The sequence below is a fragment of the Microcaecilia unicolor genome, chromosome 3 (genome assembly GCF_901765095.1).
Source record: "Microcaecilia unicolor chromosome 3, aMicUni1.1, whole genome shotgun sequence".
Classification (NCBI taxonomy): Eukaryota; Metazoa; Chordata; class Amphibia; order Gymnophiona; family Siphonopidae; genus Microcaecilia; species Microcaecilia unicolor.
Genome location: NC_044033.1, coordinates 216499521 through 216519258, shown reverse-complemented (window position 1 = coordinate 216519258; position 19738 = coordinate 216499521). Strand labels below are relative to the sequence as shown.

General features: G+C 47.7%; 1 protein-coding gene across 1 annotated transcript in view; it reads right to left on the bottom strand.

Moving 5' to 3' along the window:
• Nucleotides 1-18556, bottom strand: part of CSNK2B (casein kinase 2 beta) — a 79618-nt gene extending 61062 nt beyond the window's left edge. The window contains exon 1 of the mRNA XM_030197472.1: nt 18407-18556. The gene's annotated coding sequence lies outside the window, so the exon portion shown is untranslated. The remainder of the gene's footprint in view (nt 1-18406) is intronic.
• Nucleotides 18557-19738: the final 1182 nt, after the last annotated feature.

Here is a 19738-nt window from a genome sequence, read left to right as displayed (position 1 = left end):
CTGCGAGGACCTGATAGCAAAACAGATGATCATTGATCCTGAAAGAGATAGTAACTCGCAGATACTGCAGCAGAGTTCTGCGCACTTCCAACAGGTGCAACTGCCCAAAAGATTCTGGAAACTCCTCCTTATCAAAGGAGGGCAAAAAAATAGGCTGGTTTAGGTGAAATGCTGAAACCACCTTAGGCATGAAGGAAGGCACGGTCCGAACCGTGACCCTGGACTCTGAGAATTGCAGAAATGGGTCTCTACAGGACAGCGCCTGGAGCTCTGACACCCGTCTCGCCGAAGTAATGGCCACAAGAAAAACGGCCTTTATTGTCAAATCTTTCTCCGATGCTCGCCGAAGCGGTTCAAAAGGAGAAGCCTGCAGGGCCTTCAAAACAAGCCCCAGGTTCCAAGCTGGACAGGGTGCTCGCACGGAAGGCCGGAGCCGAAGCACCCCACTAAGAAACCATGCCACATCTGGATGAGCAGCTAAAGACACGCCTTCAACCTTACCACGAAGGGAGGCCAATGCGGCCACTTGCACCCGCAGGGAATTATAGGCCAAGCCTATTTGTACACCATCCTGCAAAAAGTCCAGAATCGGCGAGACAGGAGCCCGCATGAGTGTGATCGCTTTTGAAGCACACCAAGACTCAAACTGGCGCTAAATCCTGGCATAAGCCACGGAAGTGGAACGCTTGCGGGCCTGCAGGAGAGTGGAAATGACTGTTTGAATAGCCTTTGTCCCTCAATTGCGCCCTCTCAATCGCCATGCCATAAGGCCAAAGCGGCAGGCGTCCTCCATGGCTACAGGGTCCTGTGACAACAGGTTCGGTACCAGAGGTAAAGGAAGGGGAGCCTCCACTAGCATCTGTCGGAGGTCCGCATACCAAGGCCTCCTGGGCCAATCCGGGGCGATGAGGACCACTTCTCCTGGGTGCAGCCGAATCCGCAGGAGCACGCGCCCTATCAAGGGCCATGGAGGGAACACATATAGTAGGCCCGGAAGCCAAGGCTGAGTCAAGGCATCCAACCCTGCCGAGCGAGGAGCTCGCCGTCTGCTGAAGAAGCACGGGACTTTGGCATTTGAACTTGTCGCCATAAGATCCATCACGGGCTTGCCCCATTTGGCACATATCTGCAGGAATACTTCATCTGCTAGTTCCCATTCTGCTGGATCGATCTGATGCCTGCTTAGATAATTGGCTTGCACGTTGCTCTGACCTGCAATGTGAGCTGCCGAGAGAAGAGGCAGCTCGGCCCAGTGGCAAATCTGTTCGGCCTGCGCGGCCAGTGCTCTGCACTGAGTGCCGCCTTCTCGATTTATGTAGGCCACTGCTGTCGTGTTGTCAGACATTACTCTGACAGCCAATCCTTCCAGGGTCACTTGAAAGGCCAGAAGCGCCTGAAACACCGCTTTCAACTCGGCGGTTGATGGACCACTCCAACTCCTCGGGTGTCCATAGACCCTGGGCATGCTTCCCCTTGCAATGTGCGCCCCAGCCCTTCAGGCTGGCATCTGTCACTACTAGACACCAATCGGGGAGCACCAGCGGCATTCCTCGCCGCAGCATGCTGTCTGAGAGCCACCACTCCATGCTGAGTCGGGCCGCAGGGAGCCAAGAAAGTCTGCATTGATAATCCTGAGAAACTGGAGACCATCTTTGAAGTAGGGAATACTGTAGAGGTCTCGGGTGCGCTCTCGCCCAGGGCACCAGTTCCAATGTGGCTGTCATCGATCCCAGCAGCTGGACAAGGTCCCAAGCTCGCGGGCGGGGCATCCTTAGGAGCAGACGGACCTGATTCTGAAGCTTGCACCGCCTTAGCTCGGGTAGGTATACATAGCCCGAGTCTGTCGAACCTGGCCCCCAAATATTCTAGAGATTGCGAGGGGGTCAGGTGACTTTTGGCCATATTGACGACCCAGCCTAGAGATTGAAGTACTGAGACCACTCTGGCTGTAGCTCGATAGCTCTCTGTTACAGAGTCTGCTCTGATGAGCCAGTCGTCTAGGTACGGGTGAACCCTGATACCTTCTCGCCTGAGCAAAGCAGCTACTACCACCATTACCTTCGAAAAGGTTCGGGGAGCTGTGGCGAGGCCAAAAGGCAAGGCCCGGAACTGGAAATGTTTTCCCAACACCGCAAACCTCAGAAACTTCTGGTGCGGGGGCCAAATTGGTATGTGCAAGTAAGCTTCTTTCAGGTCTAGAGATGTGAGAAACTCTCCTGGCTGTACCGCAGCAATGACGGAGCGCAGGGTTTCCATGTGGAAATGCCGCACTCTCTGGGACTTGTTTAATTCTTTTAAGTCCAGAATAGGGCGAAAAAACCCACCTTTTCGCGGCACCACAAAGTAGATGGAGTATCGGCCGTAGCCGTGTTCGGCGGGTGGTACCGGGGACACGGCCCTTAACTGAATCAGACCTTGCAAAGTCTCCTCTACCGCCGCCCGTTTGGCAGCAGAACCGCATCGGGACTTCACAAACACGTCTCTTACTGGGGCGTTGAATTCTATTCTGTAGCCATCTCTGATCAGGTCCAGAACCCACTGATCTGAGGAAATATTGGCCCACTCCTCGAGAAAAAGGGAAAGACGTCCTCCGATGACAGGAAGCGAGGAGGGGCCGGCGCACCATCATTGAGAGGGTCGCCCCTGAACTCCAGGCCTAGAGCCAGTGGCTGCGGAACGCTTGTCCGAGCGAAAGGAGTTCCTCTGCTGAAAAAACGGCCACGAGAAGTGAACCCAGCAGAACGCCCCGGGCGGTACCTTCTAGCTTCACGGAAGCGAGGTCTATAAGAGGAGTGGACCGCCTGGCCCTTGGAGGAAGGCCTCGGCCTATCTTCAGGCAAGCGCTAGATTGTAAGCTCTTCCTTTAGATTGTAAGCTCTTCCGAGCAGGGACCGTCCTTAATTGTTAATTTGTACAGCGCTGCGTAACCCTAGTAGCGCTCTAGAAATGTTAAGTAGTAGTAGTGGTTTAGGATCTCCCAGGCCTTTAACAATTTTTTTCCACAACTCCTCACCAAATAGGAGAAGGCCTTGAAAGGGCAACTTCACCAACCTTTGCTTAGAGGCCATGTCCGCTGCCCAATGTCGTAGCCAAATAAGACGGCGAGCTGCCACTGCTACTGCCATTTGTTTAGCCGAAGCTCTGACAATATCATAAAGGGCATCAGCCAAGAAGGACAAGGCCGACTCCAGCCGCGGAGCCACATCCGAGAAGGGCTCTGCTCCATCTCCGGGCTGTTCCACTGCCTGTTGCAACCACGCCAGGCAGGCTCTAGCAGCATAACAACTGCATGCAGATGCCCGAACAGTAAGACCTGCAATTTCAAAGGACTGTTTAAGTGCTGCTTCCAGCCTACGGTCTTGTATATCCTTCAGGGCAACTCCTCCTTCCACAGGGAGGGTAGTTCTCTTTGGCACCGCAGTGACTAGGGCATCTACTTTAGGCATTGCAAAGCGAGCCAAATGCTCCTCACGCAGAGGGTATAATTGCCCCATAGCCCTGGAAACTGTCAAAAGGTCCCTCGGGGTCAGCCCACTGAGCGGAAATAAGCTTTTGGATGGAGTCATGCAAAGGAAAGGCTCAAGCAGGCTTTTTGGTACTAGCCATCCTAGGATTCACAGAGGAGGCCGTGCCACTGTCAGGCTCTTCAATAGAAAGGACCTGTAGGGCATCTGAAATAAGTGCTGGCAGCTCATCACGGTGGAAAATCCTCACCGCGGAGGGATCATCCAGATCCTGTGGTAATTCTGCACCTGATTCTGGCTCCTCAGACCACGAAGGCCTGCCAGAACTCTCCGAATCCTCACAGCCCGACCACGGGGGGGGGGGGGGGGGGGGGGGGGGGGGGGAAGGTGCACTACAATCTGAAGGGAAATTAGCCCTTCTACGCTTTTCTTTATGCCAATTATCAGGGCAAATAGCCTCAGCGGGCAGTCCCAGGCCAGAATCCAGCAGGGGGGGGGGGGGGCACAATAGATGGGGCCTCAGACGACCCTTGAGGGAGAGCTCTTTTCAGCATGTATGCTTTATGCAAAAATAACACAAAATCAGGGGAGAAAAACTTGCCCTGGGCACCCAGATCCCGGCCAGGGCTAGCCGCTCTCTGAATAGCCTCAATTCGAGGTCCCCCCCCACCCCGGCTCTCCGTCTCTATGGAGGCCGCGCCATGCGGAGAATTCAAAATGGCGTCCGCTGCCAGCTCTGAGTGGGAAGAATCATCGCTCGCCATGCTCGGGCCGGCTCTTACACCTGTACAGCACGATTTACAGAGCCCCGCTGCTGATTTGCGCTTGCCACACCGGGAACAGCGCTTTACATTCTCTGCAGCCATCGCCGAAAACGGCGGAAAAATTCAAAATGGCAGTTTCGCACCAAAAACGCCCCGATCGCGGGCCCACCCCGAAGGAGTTAGAAAACACTCTTACCTCACCGGACCGAGTATCACAGCTCCGGTCCCATAGAAGAATCAAAGGAAAACCTCTGTTCCATTTTTTTTTTTTTAACGCTGTGAGGAAAGCAGAGGTAATAAGAACTCCGGAGGCTCAGATGAGTGGGAAAGGCAGGGAAAGGCGAACCAATGTGCCTGCATCCACTGAGTGGGAAAGGACAAGGAAAAGCAAGCTAATATGTCCACATCCACGGAGGCATGGGTAAGGCAGGAAAAGGGCTATCCTATGTGCCTTCAAAGTGAAGCTGCTATAGCCTCTAACACCCCGGCTAACAACTGGCAAGCCAGGAGCCACCCCCAGGCAGATTTTTGATGGAGCTCGAAGAAGCTGCAGCCACCCTGCTTGGGGAGATAGAGAATACTGAAGAGGCAGTGGAGCTGACTGGCCATGAGGAACTGTGAAAAGTTGAGTTGCTCTCTATCTCCCCCTGCTGGTTGATGGACACAACCCATACGTAATGGCTTCATATGCTTCATGACAAGGAATGGGTGATTTCAATTACCCCGATATTGACTGTGTAAATGTAACATCAGGGCATGCTAGGGAAGTAAAATTCCTTGCTTTATGGAGCAGCTGGTACAGGAACCGACAAGAGGAGGAAAAATTCTAGACCTAGGCCCAGATGCATCAACCAAACGTAAAAAAAGCAAAATCGTTAAAGCCATTACCAAATTTAAAAAAAACGACCAATGCTCCAAAAAAACAAGTCGCACAAGTTTGGTGCGGTATTGTAAAGAACGATGCACTAATCCCTGTCGGTAATCGGCTCGTAAAGCATGCGCAGAGCAGCCAAGCGTTATGCTGGCTGCTCTGCGCATGCCAGAAACGTAAAAGAAAAAAAAGAAAACACAAACACGTGGCTCCCCACTTTCCCCTGCATGTCTCCACAAACATTAAAGGATCGGGAGGGGGCAAAGGCGCTCATCAGCAGCGTCCTGTATGGACGGCCTTGCCTTGCTCCCCCCCCCCCCCCCAAAGTCCCCGCAGCTCCGTTTGTGAAATAAAAGCTGTTAAAAATGAAACCTTTTCAGTTGTTGGGCTCCCCCTCCCTTCCTGTCTCTCTCTTCTTCAGTCGGCAATGCTCCGCCTCCTGCCCTCCTCCACCTCCGAGTTCGTCCCCGCCGCTCCCCCCCTCCACCGGACCCCCCCCTCCACCATAAAGGCCGGTGCAGCGCCTCTCACCTATGTTTGAAGGCACTGCAAGGGATGGATCAGCTGTTCTTGATCTCTTCTGTCTCCTCCGATGTCTCCTTCTTCTTCCTGTGCCCGCCCTCCTCTGACGTCAGTTATCTACGGTGGAGGGGGGAGCGGCGGGGACAAACTCGGGGGGGCGGGGCACGGAGGTGGAGGAGGGCAGGAGGCGGAGCATTGCCGACTGAAGAAGAGAGAGACAGGAAGATAGGGGGAGCCCAGCAACTGCAAAGGTTTCATTTTAACAGCTTTTATTTCACAATTGGAGCAGCGGGGACTTCGGGGGGGGGGGGGGGGGGGGGGGGGCAAGGCAAGGCCGTCCATACAGGACGCTGCTGATGAGTGCCTTTGCCCCCTCCCTATCCTTTTTTAATTTAGTTTCGTTTTTTATTTTAGGCACAGGGAAGCAGGGAGCCACTTTTCTTTTTAAACATGCCAGCAATTTGGTTTTTCATCGTCAGGGGGCAGCGGGGAGATGACAGCTCAGGCTTTAACGACAGGTCTGAGCGGACGTTAAATTTCTGGCGGTAAGTGAATCGTTGCTATCGTCGGTATGGTTAGTGCATTCCGAATTGTCTACATTTCAATGGTAGTTTATCATTTGCATTCCAGTTTCGTTAGCTGCTAGCTTCCTCGGGAAATGGCCTTTGATGCATGCTACGTTTGAAAATTTCTTCGTTAAGGGTCATTAAAAGGGTCGTTCAGGTTTAGTGCATCTGGGCCCTAGTCCTTAGTGGAGGAGCGCATGATCTGGTGCGGGAGGTAATGGCGATGGGGCTGCTTGATAACACGGATCATAATATGATCAGGTTTAGATATTAGCTTTGGAGTAAGTATAAACAGGAAATCCAATACGTTAGCGTTCAAAAAAGGAGACTATGATAAAATGAGAACAGTGAAAAAAAAAAAAACCACCTTACAAGGGGCTTACCTCTAATTGAGCTCAGTACCTCTGGTCCAAGAGGTCCTTGGGAGTCGTGAAAAATAAAGAAAACCTCAAAGAGCTAAACCAATCTACAAAACATATGAGGAGGGACAAAAAACTATAAAAGAGAAGGAAGAAAATCATGAAATTAGAGAGAAAAATAGTCCCGAGGGCGGGGAGATCAACCAGACGCAACCTCCTTGCTCTGTAGAAAAAAACTAGACCGAGGGTACCGCACTCGTGCTTTGGACCCTTGTGCTTTGAGCAGGAAAGCTTTCACACCAGGACCCTGGTGCAAAGGTGTGACCCTTACACAGCTTCACCACACCATGAAAATAATAGCTTTTCAAGAATGGATCCTCTCAGCATCTGAGAGGAGTGAGGCTTTCCATGAAGTGCATGCAGACGCAGCCTCTGACATCACCTGTTCACACAGGAGGAACTTTAAAATTGGTGCAGGGCAGTCAGGGTTCAAATCCCACTGTGGATCCTTGTGAGCTTGGGCAAATCACTTAATCCTCCACTGCCTTAGGTACAAACTTACCCCATTTACTAAGCCGCGTGGCAATGCCGACAAAAGCTCATTCAAAGTGAATGGGCTGTGTCGGCTTTAGCACGGCTTAGTAAACAATAGGGTTAGATTGTGAACCCTTTGGGGACAGGGAAATACTGCATCTAAATGTAATCGACCTTGAGATACAACTGAAAAAGGCATGAGGTAAATCTAAAATCCCTTCCCAAAATCATTTACCGTGAGGCAAATATTCAGATGAACGATATCTGGATGGCATACCTTGTTGTCTAGTTAATTATTTTAATGTCCTTTGAAAGATAAGTCAGTGACAATGAAATAAAGTCAAAAAATATGCCAGCCATATCCAAATAGCCAGATAATAAAATATCTTCCCCTCCCCACCACCGGCTATGAACACTGCTCCCCCCAGTCCTGGCCAACCCAGAGAGCGGAAGACCTTCAGTGTTCACGGAGGAAAATCCTGGTGAAGGACCCCGGTTGGCTGCAGAAGGAATATCTGGGAATGGAGTGGATACTGCGCCTTTTACGGAAGAAACTGTTTTTAAACAGCTGGAGAATCTGAAGGTGGACAAAGCTAGCTATGGGGCCAGATGGGATACATCCCAGGATACTGAGGAAGCTCAGAGAGAAAGATTTAATTAACAGATCTTTAGAGATGGGAGAGGTTCCGCGAGACTGGAGATGAGCGGATGTGGTCCCTCTTCACAAAAGTGGAGACTGGGAAGAAGTGGGAAACTAGAGATCGGCAAGTCTCATGTCGGTGGTAGGAAAAATAATGGAGTTGCTACTGAAAGAAAAGATAGTTAACTTTCTAGAAGACAACGGGTTACAGGACCCGAGGCAACATCCTGCCAAACAAATTTTATTGACTTCTTTGACTGGGTGACCAAAGATCTGGATGAAGGACATGCACCAGCTGTAATCTACTTGGATTTCAGCAAATGCTTTTGTTACGGACCCCCACAGAAGACTCGTGAATAAGCTGAAAGGTTGCGCTCTAGGCGATGGAAAGAGAGAGATGTGCGAAAGATAATGCTCTGCGCCAGCAGCTAATGCAAGTAGAGAAACTGCTGCAGGAGGGGACAGCTCAAAACCCGCTACGTTTAAGGGGACAGGCGTATGAGCTGCGCACACAATTACATGAGCTGGCTGATATAGCAGAAAAGTTACAACGTGTGCGTCAAATGCACTTTGAATTTGGCAACAAAGCCAGCCGGTTATTGGCTCATAAACTAGCACAACACACCAATAGGAACATGATAGGGGGAGGAGGGGTGCATTCGGAGCCCGAGTTCTTAGAAATGGCATTCAGAAGATACTATCAACACTTATATAGTGCTGAAGGGGAAGGTGGAGAAGAGGAGATAAGGGCGTATCTAACAGATATAGACCTCCCGAGGCTTCCAGAACAAGCCATGCAGACTTTGGGAGAGCTTATCACATTAGAAGAAGTGGAACAGACGATTCGAGCGTTATCCCCGAATAAAGCTCCAGGGCCAGACGGGTTCACCCCTCAATTTTACAAACTATATGAGAAAATGCTAGCCCCAATGCTATTACGAGTATTTAACTCGTTAGATGAAACCACAAGCTTGCCACACACCTGGAATATGGCTACAATAACGGTCTTACATAAACCAGGTAAAGATCCCCAATTATGCAGCTCATATAGACCGATCTCACTATTAGGGGTGGACTATAAAATATTTACAAAGATTATGGCTACACGGCTTCAGAAATACCTTCCACAACTTATACATGAAGATCAGTCAGGCTTTGTCCACACACGGCAGACGTTTGACAACATTCGGAGAATATTGCAGGTAGTACAGGGGGCCCATATACTTAAATCACCACTCTGTATATTATCTTTAGACGCAGAAAAGGCCTTCGATAGAGTCGGTTGGCCTTTTTTGTTCGCAGTATTGGAAAAGGTGGGAATTAAAGGGAGGATTGTGGAGTGGCTCCATCTCATCTACCAAAGCCCATCGGCGGCAGTGCGCATTAATGGGACACTGACAAGTCCATTTCTCCTACACAGAGGTTCCAGACAGGGTTGCGCACTGTCGCCCTTACTGTTTGCGCTGGTGATGGAACCACTGGCCGCCAAGATTCGAGCGAATCAAGAGATAAAGGGCCTTAGAGGAGGGGGCATTGAAACTAAGATACTCCTTTTCGCAGATGACATTCTCCTCACCCTAAAAGATCCTCAAAGGGCCCTCCCGGTGATAGGAGAAGAGATACAAAATTATGGGGCACTATCGGGTTTCAAAATTAATTTTGACAAATCCGAGGCACTTGATGTGAATATACCTAATTCAACACTAGCTTTACTGAAAAGACAATTCCCTTATAAATGGGCATCTAAATACATTAGGTACTTGGGGATAAATATCACACGCCGAATAGAGGACCTATTCGAGCACAATTTCCCAGGTAAGGTATGTGACTTATTCCGGGAAATGGAAAGATGGGAAGGTCTGACATTATCATGGGTGGGCAGGTTTAATGCTGTTAAGATGATAATGCTTCCGAAATTGCTATATTTGTTCATGGCACTACCCATAGACATACCTGATGCCTTCTTTCGAGGCCTACAAGGCAAAGTCTTCTCCTTTATTTGGAGGAAAAGACCGCCCAGGGTAAAACGAGACACAATGTACCAACCCCGAGACAGAGGAGGTATGGGGGTCCCTTCTTTTTATGATTACTACTGTGCGGCACACATTAGGCTCTTAGCAACTTGGTCCCAGAACACAGAGAAGATATGGGTGGGCATTGAACAACACTGGCTGGAACCATACCCACTTAGGGCGATCCCATGGCTGCCCAAACAGACACTTAAGGAACTAAGCCGGAGAAGCCTCTACCTTCTACAATGGCCTCTAGCAATATGGATTAAGATAAGGGGAAAATTCATCCCAGAGCGCACTTACTTTCAACATACTTACCTTAGATTTGCTCCTCAATTCGGCTCTGAAGAATTTGGCAAGGTATACAAAGACTGGGAAGAAATGGGGTTGTATGAACTGGGACAAATGTGTAAAGAAGATAGGATTCATACGTACCAGGAATTGTGTCAGGAATATGGGCTCTCCCTGCTTCAGGCCTTCCACTATGTTAGGGTGCAAAATTTCATTAAACGAAAAGCGGGAGAGGAACTCGAGCTAACTGAAACACAGTTGGAAAGGGGGATGACGGGAGGAGGAGGACGAGGGTGTATTACTAGAATATACAAAGCCCTATTGGCACGAGAGTACCCAGTAGAATACTATACACAAAAATGGGTCCTAGCCATGAGAATAGCTCATAACCCTTTACAATGGGCAAAGGTTTTTAAATCTTTACTGCGGGTGTCAGTATCCAGTACCATGGTAGAGAATGGACATAAGATTTTATATAGCTGGTACTACACCCCTAGCCGTTTGGCTAAAATGTTTCGACTAAGCTCAGCAGAATGCTGGAGGGACTGTGGAGAGGAGGGTAATATGTATCATGTCTGGTGGTCCTGTATACACGCGCAAAGATATTGGGCAAGCATTGTAGATTTTATTTGCTTAGTGACAGCTTTACATTATGAAGTGAAAATGGAATATTGCCTATTACACTTTAAACCACCCAATATACCACGGCATATACATCAATTTGCCACCCAGGTGTTTGTAGCGGGCAAATTAGTACTTGCAGCGGCCTGGAAAAAACCGAGACTGCCGGACACCTCAATGGTATTGGGAAAATTGGAGTATATTCAACTGATGTCCAAACTTACAGCCTTAAAAAAAGGGCGTTTGACTCAACATCAAAAGATCTGGGAACCTTATACAATTTGGATGGCTACCACTGTAAAACCCTGATGCCACATAATCTGCAGAAGAGTGAAACAGGGGAGTTGGGAGGGAGGGGGGCATGGGAATTATGGCAGAAGATACATTATTGATATTGGTTAAAATTTGGCAATGTTGACGAGTTGACCAGTTAATGTACTTTGGAAAATTGTAGTGTTTGAACTCTGGCTTGTATAACTTTGAAAATGCAAAATAAAAAATAAGCTGAAAGGGCCGAACTTAGATCCAAAAGTGGTGAACTGAATAGGAAACTGGTTAACCAACAGGTGGCAAAGGGTGGTGGTAAATGGAATCTGCTAGGAGGAAAGCAAGGTGAGCAGTGGAGTTCCTCAGGGGTCGGTGCTGGGGCCTATTCTGTTTAATATATTTGTGAGAGATATTGCTGAAGGGTTGGAAGAAAAGGTTTGTAATTTTGCAGAAGACACGAAGACAGCCAATAGAGTGGATACCTTGGAGGGAGTAGAAACAATCAGAAGGGATCTCCAAACGTTAGAAGAATGGTCGAGACGGTTAAAATGTAATGCCAAGAAGTGCAGAGTGATGCACTTGGGGTGCAGAAACCCAAAAGAGAAATACCAAATAGGAGGGGAGAGATTAGTAAGCTTGACTCAGGAGAGACCTTGGGTATTGGTGTCTGAGGATATGAAGGTGAAGAAACAATGTGGAAAGGCGACGGCCGTGGCCAGAAGGATGCTAGGTTGCATAGAGAGGAGTATAACCAGCAGAAGAAAGGAGGTATTGATGCCCCTCTGCAAGTCATTGGTGAGGCCCCACTTGGAGTATTGTGTTCAGTTGTGGAGGCCGTATCTTGCTAAAGACGTAAAAAGACTGGAAGCGGTGCAAAGAAAAGCTACAAAAATAGTATGGGATTTGCATTGCAAACCGTACGAGGAGAGACTTGCCGATTTAAACATGTATACCTTGGAGGAAAGGAGAAACGGGTGAAATGACACAGATGTTCAGATATTTGAAAGGTATTAAATCCACAAACACACCTTTTCCAGGGATGGGAAGGCGGTAGAACTAGAGGACAAGAATTGAGGTTGAAGGGGGACAGACTCAAGAGTAATGTCAGGGAGCATTTTTTCATGGAAAGGGTGGTGGATACGTAGAATGCCCTCCCGCAGGTGGTGATGAAAACGGTAATGAAATTCAAACATGCATGGGATAAACACAAAGGAATCTTGTTTAGAAGGAATGGATCCACGGAATTTTAGCGGACACTGGGTGGCGATGCCAGTAATTGGGAAGCAAAACTAGTGCTGGGCAGACTTCTACGGTCTACGCACACTGATCATAACTGAATAGATATGGATGGGCTGCAGTGTAATTTTTAAGTGGCTTTGATGTTAGCTTCAGAACTTTTAGTACAAGAACAGTGCTGGGCAGACTTCTACAGTCTGTGCCCTGAGAATGGCAAGGACAAATCAAACTCGGTTACACATATAAAGTATCACATACCACGTAAAATTAGTTTATCTTGTTGGGCAGACTGGATGGACCGTTCAAGGTCATTATCTGCTGTCATTTACTATGTCACCTCACATGACAATGAAAGGGAAGCTTTCTAAAGCAATAACTTTTCAAGAATAGGGTACAGAGTTCAGAACAAATTCTTCATAATTCATCCTGTGCTAAAGTCTCATAAAATGCTCTTTAGCGCTGAGTGGATGGGTCTACAATTTATTTTGGAGATAATGTTATCCGTGCATCATGCAACCAGTAAATTACAGGTTCTTCATTGTGCTGATAGGTTTTTTAGCACTATTTATTTTTTTTATTTATTTATTGCATTTGTACCCCACATTATCCCACCTTTTTGCAGGCTCAATGTGGCTTACAGGATGTTAATATGATATAGTCATTACATGAAATTAGATACAGTCGATAATAAGCTGAAGGTAGAAGAGGATTTGGATGGGAGGTGTTGGGTAAGATCATGTGAGAGGTGTCTTACAGCACATGGGTGATATAAGGAGTGGTTTGTTTCATGGCATGCCATCAGGAGCCTATAATTCAGAACCTGGCATCTGCTGCAGGGCTGAAGGAATGAACAAAAATCCAGTAGACATGGAGAAAACTGGATCAAGAACTGTATATATATTATTTAATCACTGCCCTCTGCAGAGGGACATAAGCTGGTCAACTGATCCATGTAACAGTGCAAATGTTACACTTTGTTACTGTTCCTTGGTTTCTAGATCATTGGAGGAGGGAAATGCTATTGAGAAGGAACTTCTAGAGAGAAGAGAAACGAACCACTGTAAGATGGTACCATAAAGGCTGATGTCTACTAACCAAGCCAAGAGAATGATCGGCTAGATCAAAAGCTGAAGTTAAGTCAACTGACAACACCAGAGTCAGATCACAAGCTGAAATAGGTCAACTGACCCCACCAGAGCCATTCTGCCCTTGTCATTTCTAGCATGAAGCTCATTCAGTAAGCCTGTGCTCAAAGTCTCAGTACTATGGGTCTGAAGGAAGCTGGACTGCCAGGGATGAAGAATATTCAAAGCTTCCACGTGATGTAGTAGCTCAGCAAACATTGCTTTTTCCAACAGTTTACACATACAAGGGAGATTTGATAAAGACCTATACAGTTTGAAAGGTAGAAGTCAAGTACTACTACTACTTGACATTTCTAAAGCGCTACTAGGGTTACGCAGCGCTGTACAATTTAACATAGAAGGACAGTCCGGCGTTTCAATAAGAGGGCGCACTGAGTATGTGTCCAGACCAGATTGATAATAATCTCAGTTTGGAGACTGAAAGATTTAGTAGGAGGAGACCCAGAGGAGCACATATCTAAGGATGAGGGAAAATGATCAAGAGAGCAAACCTTTATTTTGAAGAGGACAAAAGTTTGGAGAGAGTAGTTGTGGTAAGAATATTGAAGGATGACCACTGTCAAGACAAGGTTACAAAGTTTGCAAAGGCTGAAAAAACCAAAAGCATTAGCAACAGCAGAGAATAGGGAAAGGATTGCAGAGGGGGTGGACAGAAAAGTTGGGTAAGACACAGAGGGTAGTGATTCTTGCAGTTCAGTTATTTTGAAGTCAAAGACGTAGGCAAAGAAGTACCATCCACGTTATCAAGAATAGAGGGAAGGGGACTAGAAATCAGAGGAACAATGGAAAGAGCTTCCTAAGGCAATTAAAGACAGAGAATTTATTTATTCATTCTTATAGCTCACAATTACCCAAAAATATAGTTTTGGTTCAATGTGGCTTACATATAACAGTTAGGAAAAATTATACGTGGGTTGTAGAATTACATAACGGTACAGAAACATCAGTTACTACTACTACTTATCACTTCTATATCGCTACAAGGCATACGCAGCGCTGTACACCATACAGGAAAAGACAGTCCCTGCTCAAAAAGCTTACAATCTAAATAGGACATACAAACAGACAGAACAACTAAGAGGTAAGGGAATTAAAGAGGTGGAGATAAAAGGGTACAGGGCAAGTGAGTAGTGCTTAGGAGCCAAAAGCAGCGATAGAGATAGGCTTTCAGCCTGGATTTGAAAACGGCCAAAGACGAGGATAGACATACAGGCTCAGGAAGTCTATTCCAGGCGTGAGGTGCAGCGACATAAAAGGAACGGAGTCTGGAATTAGCAGTAGAGGAGAAGGGGACAGACGAGAGAGATTTATCCACAGAATGGAGTACCAGAGGGGGGGGGGGGGGGGGCGTAGGGAGAGACAAGAGTGGAGAGGTACTGGGGAGCGGTAGAGTGAATGCACTTATAGGTCAGTAAGAGAAGTTTGAATTGAATGCGGAAACGGATAGGGAGCCAGTGAAGTGACTTGAGGAGAGGGCTAATGTGAGCATAGCGACTTTGGCGGAAAATGAGTCACGCAGTAGAGTTTTGGACTGATTGAAGAGGAGAGAGATGGCTAAGTGGGAGGCCAGTGAGAAGCAGATTGCAATAATCTAGGCGAGAGGTGATAAGAGTGTGGATAAGGGTTCTGGTAGAGTGCTCAGAGAGGAAGGGACGGATTTTGCTGATGTTAGAGAAAGGAACAACAGGTTTTGACAATCTGCTGAATGTGAGCAGAGAAGGAGAGCGAGGAGTCGAAGATGACCCCAAGGTTATGAGCTAATGAGACAGGGAGAATGAGAGTACCATCCACAGAAATAGAGAAAGGGGGGATAGGAGAGGTGGGTTTAGAGGGAAAGATGAGAAGCTCGGTTTTGGCCATATCAAGTTTCAGATGATGCTGAGACATCCAGGCAGCGATATCAGATAGGCAGGCTGATACATTGGTCTGGATGCTGGCTGAGATGTCGGGGATAGAGAGGTAGATCTGGGAGTCGTCAGTGCAGAGATGGTATTGAAAGCCATGGGATGATATCAGAGAGCCAAGGGAAGAAGTGTAGATGGAGAACAGGAGAGACCCGAGAACAGATCCCTGAGGTACACCGATTGGTAATGGGATAGAAGTGGAAGAGGATCCACCAGAGTGTACACTAAAGGTGCGAAGCGAGAGGTAGGAGGAGAACCAGGAAAGAACAGAGCCCTGGAATCCAAGTGAAGACAACGTATCAAGGAGTAAGCTGTGATCAACAGTGTCAAAAGCAGCGGATAGATCGAGAAGGATGAGGATAGAATAGAGACCTTTGGATAGGGCCAGTAACAGGTCGTTGGAAACTTTAGTAAGTGCAGTTTCAGTTGAATGAAGAGGGCGAAAGCCAGATTGGAGTGGGTCAAGAACAGCTTGAGATGAAAGAAAGTCAAGACAGCGGCGGTTCAAATATTCTTGGAGAGGAAGGGGAGGAGGGAGATGGGTCGATAGTTGGAAGGACAGGTAGGGTCAAGTGAAGGCTTCTTAAGGAGTGGTGTGACCACGGCATGTTTGAAGGCATCAGGAACGGTCGCAGTGGAAAGTGAAAGATTGAGGATATGACAGATAAAAGGGGTGAGAGTAGGAGAGATGGTGTTAAGAAGGTGGGTAGGAATGGGATCAGAGGAACAGGTAGTTTGTTTTGAGGAGGAGAGAAGATGTGTTGTTTCCTCATCAGTGATTTCGGGAAAGGAGGAAAAGGACGGAGGGGTTGGGGAGTTACAAATACATTTAACCATATTTGCTTAGAATAGGCTCTTTGGGCTTCTGTTATTTTTGTGTGACAGAATTTATGAATTGACCTACAATGAGCAAGAGTGGCTGAGGTCCTATGCCACCAGTGTCTCTCGATATGCCATGCTGATGCTTTAAAAATCTGAGTCCCCAATAGTTCCAGTGTTGATGCAGGGTAGAAGGACATAACAGATATCAGGGGAACAATTGAATCTAAAACAGAATGCAGCTTAGAGTACTAACAAGCAACCTACTCAGATAAAGCCAGCCAGTCCACTTGAAGGGAAAAGAAGAAACCAAAGTGGGTTAGAGTGGAGGGGTCAATGCAGCTCAGGCTGTGAGATGGAACAGGGAAATCACCTAACTATGGAGGGTTCGGGGATATAGTGAAAGAGATTAGTGTGTAATTAGACTAAGAGATCAGGAGAGGAGAGAAGAAAAGGAATTAAACTAAAAGGAAGAGAGTCACTGGAAGAGAGAACAAGACCTAAATGTGTTCTGCGGAATAAATGGAGACATCAATGTTGTCTAAAGCCAAAATCAGATAGATTGAGAAAATGGATATCCTGGGACCAAGAAGGACAGTGTAGGTGACCACTGAAATCATCAAAGCCTATAAAGTTAAAATAAAGAACCACTATATCTGAAAGGGTGTTAGCTAGAACATCCCACATAGTGGTATGTGCATCTGGCAGGTAGTAGACTATAAGAAAAAGCAGGGGAGCTGCTAATTCCAGACAAAAAAAAACAGATGTGGTTCAGGATAAACAGTGTCACAGAAAGCGATCTACAATTGGAAGCATAGTGGAAAAAATGACAACTCTCCCTCCCCTCATCTAATAAACCTGGATGTAAAAACAGCAGTGCAGTTTGGAGGCAGGCATCGATACAAAAAGAGCTCCTCTCTGTTCTGTAGCCAAGTCTCTGTGAGGTACCTGAATATTAAAAGAGCCTGGGATATTACAGTTCTGAATAATGTTATGGAAAACAAAGGTCTTAAAATGGAAAGACCTACAAATGGGAAGACCAACAGAGAAATGGGAATAAGATTAGAGGAAGAAGGTGGCATAGCTGATGGTGAGGCAGCAAGTAGAAAGGGGAATATGATGAGGACAAAAGCCAAAGTGGGCTTTCCAAAGAATGCAGAGAAGCTACAAAGAAACGGAATGAGGAACTGCCCAGGAGTAGCTCCTTGAGGTTGCTCCAGCATATACCACCGCTAAGTTAAAGTACTTTGGTGGGACTACTGCAGCAGTGAGATTGTACACCGAGAGAGAAACACTACAGTTATAGTTGCCTGCAAAGAGGCAAACAGTACATGAAAACAAAGCACAGAAAAGCCAATAAGTGTAGATAAGCAGAAGGGCACTACAGTACTAGCGTCTTGGTGTGATGTGAAATAGGCAAGACTTTAGCAGCAGCAGCAGCAGCAATATAGCACATCAGAGGAACACTACCATAACAGTACCTGCAAAGTGAAAGTAATATATGAAAACAATTGTGGGGAGGCTCCATCTGTACGCATAAGCTGAAAGCTTCACTCACATACACCCCTCATCCTCAGAACTTCCAAGATACCCAGATCCAGGAGGGAGATTTTAGGGCAGCTCCAGTTTTCTGCCAACTTCATCCTAATGCATTATGGGACCTACAGCACTGATTTCAAAGGGTAGAATCAGGGACTAGAAGTACCAGACTGCTTTGGGATTTAAGTTTAAAACCAGGATTGGCCAAAAGGTCTCACTCCTAAAACTGGGTAACTTGGCAGCTCACCATAGTCCCAGTCATTCTAACAAAAGGCACTTTACCATGTCTTTTCACATCCAGTTCCCGAACACCATCCACGAGTTTGCAAACAGAAGGAGAAACATGCCATTTTTTCACCTACTCTTATATAGTCACAAAAGCTATAATCATGCTTAGTTACACATACCTCTCTTTCCCAGACCTAACGGATCTTGAAAACTCATGTTAAAAACAGCACTGCTGGATAATTCTAACCTATGATTGTAAATAATCCTCTTTTCTTTATATCACTGATACTACTGAACTCTGCAGAACGTGAAAGCAAAGTGAACTTATTTTTAAGTGTAGGTTATAAGGGACTCATTACAGCCTCTAACACCAGGTAAAATAGCAATGAATACAGAAAACGACAGCCAGCATATAGAGATACCAAGTCACACGAATTCGACTGCCCTCACATTCTCACACACTGAACATCCCTCTTCACACTATCGGGACCGGTCTCCCCTCCCCGTAATCTGCCACCTCTCTCTTTCACTCTCCCCTGTCCAACATGTCTTCCCCTTTCCTACCTGTCAACGATCCGGCACGTCTTCCTCAAAACCCTCCCACTCCTACCGTCAAGCTCATACCTGAGGTCGCCCACCACCAGACCCGCAGCTTTCCTTCTCCGGTACCTCCTCGTCCCCTTTCACAACTTCTTTCCCTCCGTCCCGACTCCCGATGCGTCCGCCTTCCCTTGCCGGAAACAGGAAATTGAATCAGAGCAGGGCAAGCAAGACGCAGGAGAATTAAAAACGTTGCGTCAGAGGAGGGCGGGAAGCCGGAAAAGGAAAGCTGCGGGCCTGTAGGGGGCGATCTCAATAAGTTAGCAGTAGACAGCCGAACGGGGTTTGCAGGAATGATCCCACGGAGATGGACGTAGATCCTTTGGGGTTCACATGGCAGCAAGAAGGTTAGATTGAGACTGGAGACGGCATGAGCCTATCCAGCCCATTATATGGGCTGAAGCCAGTAGGCGGAGCTTGCCGGCGTTTGAGTTCACCCAAAACAATAGCAAAAACGTATTAGACACTAGTAGAAAAAGGCCCTCTTCAGACACAAATGAAACGGGCTAGTGCTAGCAAGGTTTTCCTCGGAGTGTGTATGTGTGATAGTGACTGTGCGAGAGAGAGAGTGAATTTGCGTGTGGTGTGTGTGACAGAGTGAGTGAGACTGTGTGCGAGTGTGTGTCTCTGTGAGAGAGAGAGAGAGAGTGTGTGAGCCTGGGCCCCCCCCCCCCCCCCTTCCTCCGTGCTCCAGGGTTGTCGTCCATCCCTCCCTCCGTTTCTCCAAGTTCCAGGGTCGTCCCCCCGTTTTGTTTTTTTAGTTTTTGTACAGGTGGTGCATTCCTCCCCAACCCCCGCCAGCCGAAGTCCTCTTCTCGGCTGCGCGGCGTGGACGAAGGTAAAATTATGTATCATACCTGATAATTTTCTTTCCATTAATCATAGCTGATCAATCCATAGACTGGTGGGTTGTGTCCATCTACCAGCAGGTGGAGATAGAGAGCAAACTTTTGCCTCCCTATATGTGGTCATGTGCTGCCGGAAACTCCTCAGTATGTCGATATCAAAGCTCCATCCGCAGGACTCAGCACTTAGAGAATTACACCCACGAAGGGACACTCTGCCCAGCTCACCACCGCCGAAACGGGGGAGGGGAATTAACCCAGCTCATCCCCACACAAGTGGGGGAGGGGAATCCGTCCAGCTCATCCCCGCGGAGCGGGGGAGGGACACCACACCCGCCGATGCGGGGGGATCTGGCTTATCCTGCAACCGCAACCGCGGGAGGAGCTGACTGACCCTAACACCGCCGAAGCGGGAGGGGTACAAAACTGCCCTACAGCCGCACGAAGCGGGAGGGAGTGCCGGCAGAATTTTAAGTCTCAATCCAGCCCCGTATAACGGAGGGGAGAGGAA